General features: G+C 39.5%; 1 pseudogene; it reads right to left on the bottom strand.

Moving 5' to 3' along the window:
• Nucleotides 1-523: 523 nt before the first annotated feature.
• On the bottom strand, nt 524-1,594 carry LOC119506935 (annotated as a pseudogene).
• Nucleotides 1,595-6,446: the final 4,852 nt, after the last annotated feature.

Genomic DNA, 6,446 nt, shown 5'->3' with positions numbered 1-6,446 from the left:
TTTTGGGGGGTGGGGTACACCTAAATGTTTACTTGTTATCATTAGAGAGAGAGCACTGACAAATTAGCATTTATTTTCCTCAAAAGCAAATCATGGGACGTGATTATATTTAAAATATTAACCAATGCATCAGACGTCAGATTTGATGACTAGTTACAAAAGCCAAACGGCAGTTCATTCCCAAAATCTTGACACAAACAAACTAAAGAATTGCTTCTAAAATCATGTTTAGGCAAAACCCGCATGGAACACATGGGATGCAAAATATACAGAGACATATATACCACTTTCTAGTATAAAAGTTTCCAAAAAACACTTGGAGAATTCCATGTTTTATATTTTAAAAGAATGCTATTTCATGAGCAAAAACAATCAGAGAAATAAGTGACCAGAGAATTATTTCCTATAGATAAGGTAATTAATGTCCTCATATCTCAAAATCCTTTACAAAAGAAAATAACTTAGTAAGTTCTAGTTCAGGATTTTATTTATTTATTTATTTATTTGGTCTGCTACTTCTTTTTTTCTTTTTCTTTTCATGTGCTTCCATCTTAAGCTCAACTTCTTCAGTTGTAAGTGCTCCCAGTTTCTTATTCTTTGCTTTCTTAACCTTTCCCTTGATGGCAGCCACATCAATTTTAATTTCAGTAGAACGTTCCTTAGGTTTCACAACTGGTTTTTCTTTTGGTGGAATAAAAGCCTTGTTTCTTTGCTCTTGTCTCTTACTGAGAGCTTCTGCTTGTTTAGCCTTTATTGTTTCCATTTTCTGTCGCTTTTTCTGACTTCCCTCCAAAAAGTAGTCAACACTAGCTAATTTTTCATCGATCTGACTTTCTGGTTGTGGTGGTGGGAATGGTGTATATTCTTTTTTCACAGTTTTTTTTCCTTGGTTCCTTGCGTTTATTCACATTTTTGTGTTTGAACTGCGACAAAAATCTTTCCCAACTTTGTGATTTTAATTCAGAATCTTTTGCCAACTCTCATTTAATCATTAAGGTTTTAATGTTATAAATTGGATGAATATTCATCATAGTATCTGAGACTACTTTTTGAGCCTCTTTTAAGCCGCTAAAGGTCCAATGGCTGAAACCGTGTTTCCCTGAACCATAATGTAACAGTTTGTCAAGATTTCCAATGCCTTCAGTGCAGATCCTTTGGGACCAATAAGCCATTGTCTTCTTTTTACAAACCTTTCTTCATTTCGCACTAAAGAACCTATTTTAATGATGTCACCTGCAATATCATTCCAAAGAATTCAAACTACCTGTTCAAATGAAACACTCCTTGCTAAAAGTTTTATTAGGTCTCTGGCCCTAATGCTGATGTATGGATCAAAAGTCTTCTTTGTTGTATAAACCGTCATGCCGCCCTCAATCTGGTCCAGGGTTGCATTAATGCGATCTTCATTCAAGGCTTTCTGCACCAATAGCCAGCGTTCTTTCAAGTAAGCCTCCCTATATTTTGGAAACAAAGTTGCAAAACTGCTTTCCTCTAGGAGCCCTCTGGGGTTATCCTCTTTCGAAAAGGCTGGTTCCTTCCAACCATGAGGAACAGTGAGGAGTTCTGCTTCATCTCAGTTCTCCGGGTTCAGCATCTCTGTAGGTGTTTTAGCCTCTTAAAAAGACTGTAGCGGACAACCTAAGATGGCGGCTAGGAGAGACAGGGCAAAAAAACCATCTTTGTGAAAAATACTAGATAAAAGCCAGAAAGTGACCCAGAACACCAGTTCCAGTGATACACCAGCCAGACAAGGTCTGCTAAATCCACAGGGACGTTGCATTTGTTGAAACCAGGAGTCTGCATTCTGAAATGAGTGAGTAAGCCAGCGGAAAGTCCGGCGGCCACTCTGCGGTGTGGGGAAACTGCGGGTTGGTGTTTGGAGACTGACAAGTTCTTTTTTTAAAAAAAAAAACAAAAAACCCCAAGGGCACTGCAGATACGGCAGTGAGAACCACACAGTGAAGCGCGGCAGGAATGGGCTGTGCTAACATCTCAACATCTGGCGTGGAAGATGTCCTTTTTTGCACCTGCTGCTAATTGTCTTGGAGTGAGGCAGGCAGGGGTTAGCCAAAAGGGGAAACAAGCCATGCCCCTTGCAGCCATCTTCCCAGCAGTCTGGGAACGCTGCTGCCCAGCGCCAGAGCCACAGCCCAGAGCCGTGCCAAAAAACCCAGTGTGACAGGAAGTGTTTCCAGCAACACACGTACACGCCACAATATGGGGCGCGGACAATAGCCTTTCGTGCACCTGCAGCTAACTGTCCTGGAGCTGGGAAGATGGACCTCTATGAAAAGGGGGAAATTAACATGCCCCATTCAGCCATCGTTTCAGCAGGCTGGGAAAGCCCCTACACAGCCTGGTGGCCCAGAAATTCCCTTGAGGGTTGGTGCGCACTTGTGAGATAGGAAAACCTTCCCTCAGCAGAGGCCCTAAAAGGGCACAGCTTGGAAGAGGGACCTACTCAGAAATCCCCGGGGCCCTACGCCAATACCAAAGACTTGTGGGTCAGCGGCAGAGACAATCTGTGGTGAGACTGAAATAAAGGTTTAGACTCTTGCAACAGCCTTAAATCTCCAGGAACACCTGGGAGGTTTGATTGTTAAAGCTGCCCTCCCTCCCTAACCACTCAGACACATGCCCCACATTCAGGGCGGACAGCACCAACCACACACCCAAACTTGGTGCACCATTTGGACCCCACAAGAATCAGACCTCCACACACCACAAAAACAAAATTGGGGAGAACTGGCTTGAGGGGAATAGGTGACTCGCGGATGCCATCTGCTAGTTAGTTGGAGAAAGTGTACACCACCAAGCTGTAGATCTGACAAATTAGAGATTTGTCTTTGAATAATCCTACATATCCTAAAAGAACCCTATCAAGTAAAGCAAATGTCAAGAGGCCAAAAACAACAGAAAATTTTAAAGCATATGAAAAAACCAGATGATATGGATAACCCAGACCCAAACACCCAAGTCAAAAGATCAGAGGAGACACAGTACTTGGAGCAATTAATCAAAGAACTAAAGACAAACAATGAGAGCATGGCACAGGATATAAAGGACATGAAGAAGAGCATGGCACAGGATATAAAGGACATGAAGAAGACCCTAGAAGAGCATAAAGAAGAAATTGCAAGAGTAAATAAAAAAAATAGATGGTCTTAGGGAAATAAAAGAAACTGTTGACCAAATTAAAAAGATTCTGCATACTCATAGTACAAGATTAGAGGAAGCTGAACAACAAATCAGTGACCTTGAGGACCACAGAATGGAAAATGAAAGAACAAAAGAAAGAATGGGGAAAAAAATCAAAAAAATTGAAATGGACCTCGGGATATGATGGATAAAATAAAACATCCAAATATAAGGATGAGGAGGGGGAGGGGGGGGGAGAGGAGGAGGAGGAGGAGCTTCTCCACCCACGGGCTCCCAGTGCCAGCAGTGTTTTCTCCTTTGCCCGAGCTGCCACAACTGTGGCTTCAACAGTGGTGGCCCCTGGAGAATGCAGTCCGTCAAGTAACCCTAACCTGGGGAATTACGGTTCACTGGAAAATAAGAGCACTGGCCAACAAACCAACTCATCATCTGTCTGCGTTCCTCCCAGCTTTGTTACCAGTTCACCAGTTGGACTTGAATCGACATGAAACTTCTCTAAGGATCCTTCGAGATGGTCAGTGGAAGAAGTGATACAGTTTGTGGAATAAATGGATTCTCAGACATTCACCCCCCTTGCTGACCTCTTCCAACATCAGGACGTTGATGGGAAGGCTCTGCTACTACTCAAAAGTGACACGATGATGAAGTATATGGGGCTGAAGTTGGGGACAGCCGTGAAACCATTATGGCATTACATTGAAAGACTTAATCAACAAAAATACTTCCACAGTTGAAAAATGTTTGTGTAAATGTAGACTGGACTTACTTCTGGGGACACTGACACCTTCTTGATATAAAATCATTTTGCTCTTGTTTTATAGAAGTTTTCTTTAAAAATATGTTACATGAATTGCAGAACCACATGACAATCCAATCTACTTTTCTAAAAACTGTTTAACGTGTTAGTACTTACATATCCAAATTAGCAGTTAGTTCTTCGTTTCTTTTTATTTTTTAAATTGCACACTTTACAAATGTACTTTGCAGGAAACAGAGAAAAACCTCTGATTCTGGTGAATCTTTATTTATTGAACCAAAACATCTAAATCCTAAAGGGGAAATGTCAGGGATTGACAACTACTCTAATTAAATCCATGAGAATTTTTCCTTAGAAGAAAATTTAAAGTTGCAACTATAGATATCATCTCTTCCTCAAATATTTTAACTGCCCATTGATGCAACGTTCTGTTCATGTTCTGCCAGTTTCCTGAAAGGGAAGAGCCATATAAATTATTTTCCTCTCTGTTATTTATTTCTCTGTATGTTGTATTTATTTGGATTTAAAGAAAAAAATAAGCTTATAGGTTTTCCTGAAGCAATAAGTATTTTTTTTTTATAAATTAGGATAGATAGAATAGTCATTTTAGACAGAAGATACTTACACTACGAGGGTGGTTTGGATGGAGTCTGAATACATATTTTTTTTCAATGAAATGCCTATTATTTTAAAACTTTCCATGTTTTGACTCAGTTTGAACATTTAGCTAGGCATTCATTGCTTTCATCTCTATAAAAGATACCTATGTCCAAATTTTGAAAAGATATATATTTTATTGCATGTGTTTATTCTTCATATGGATACTATACCATATTTATATTTTATTCTGTATCTATAGGTAAGCACACAAGTAAACCTTTTATTTTTGAATTTAAATGACACTTTGCACCAATATAAAGGTATTGATGAAGTACATGTATAGGTAGATGTTTTTATTCTACTCAAAATATGTGCATCATTGACTATCACTTGTACCTCTTGACTTGCTCTTCAGGGGATCAGAAACAATCAGCAGATTGCTTTCCATGCAGGAAGTCTCTGTCCTATGCAGTGTTTTTAATTTGCTTAGTTCTGAGCCATTTATTCTGTTAAATTTTAGAAGATGCACTAGTTCTGACTTGTCATTTTGGAGCTTTATTTTCAAAGATAGAACTTTCAAGGGAGACGTTCATTGTTATTATTCTGTTATTACATTGTTATTACCTTGCATAATTTTTGGTGTAATGTTTATAAGCTGTGAGAGTTGGTGCTAATTTGTTAACCATATGTTATAAATGCCAATACAATGTACACCACAGGCACGAATGTACATATTTTTTTAGAAAACCAAATGTACTTTATATACAAAAGCAGATATTTTCTAGGTAAATGTGGTTTGAAGGGAGGTTTCATCTGTTTATTCTTCATGTTTTATAATACAAGATTGTAACTTGGTCTTCTTTCAAATTGTTTGAGTGGAGATGCTGTGCCCAGTTGAACATTCCTCAGGTGTTTGTATAAATAATATGTTTTGCATTTTTCAGATTTTAAAATATAATAAAGTTAACCAAAACAATTAAAAAAAAAATCTAGAAAGTGGATTAAGACCCACCTTAAATGGGCTGGGTCACATCTCAATCGAAATAACCTAATCGAAAGGCCTCACCTACAGTAAGTCTACACCCGCAAGAATGGATTAGAAGAACATGGCCTTTTTCTGGGGTACATAACAGCTTCACACTACCACAGACCAGAAGCCAAGAGAGCCCAATTCCAGTTCAGGGAAGCAGGGAATTTTGCCCACATGTCCCTTGCTGCATCCTCAATGCCCGGAAGAAGCCTGGCTCTTGACAGGTGCTGAGAAAGAATGAGGCTTCGTGTTAGATTTGCCTTTGAACTTGCTAAAGACACCCTTCATTTCAAATAGTCTGCAGGAGAAAGCTAGAACCTGACAGCCTGTAGCTTTCAGGCTAACCGAAGAAGACACCTAATACTCAGCCATGGATAAGTTATCACAGGGCCAGTGCATTTATTAACAGCATACGTTGAACAAGTTCAAGCAATTGACATTTTACAAATACATTTTATAGATTAAATGAACACACTTGGGTAACCACAGGTTTTCCAAACTTAGTGGTAATCACGTGTTTTATCTGGGAAATGAAACAAAAATCTTGCGGGGGCTCCTGGCTATTCCTTTGTCTACACCAGAGAGAGCAAGAGGTGGGACAACTGGAGGGCAGAACCCCTAGAGATTTTCACTGAGTTGAGACTTTTACCCCACTGGCCTGTCTTCTAACAGGGCTCTTTGTTCATTGATCTCCTGCGGTCGCCAGAATGCAACAATTCCTTGCCCACTCTTTCTTGTTTTACTGAACAGTGGTAACAAATGCAGTAATTCCAATTCCCCATCTATTTCTAAAACCATGATTCCTTCATCCAAACGCTTCTCATAAATACCACGGTCACCCACAGATCGTTTCCCAGCCAAGATGGAGTCAAAGTTTTGTATTTATAATTTTTATTGTCA

The sequence above is a fragment of the Choloepus didactylus genome, chromosome 12, assembly GCF_015220235.1.
Source record: "Choloepus didactylus isolate mChoDid1 chromosome 12, mChoDid1.pri, whole genome shotgun sequence".
In the NCBI taxonomy this organism is placed as follows: Eukaryota; Metazoa; Chordata; class Mammalia; order Pilosa; family Megalonychidae; genus Choloepus; species Choloepus didactylus.
This window is presented reverse-complemented; position numbering and strand designations above follow the sequence as displayed.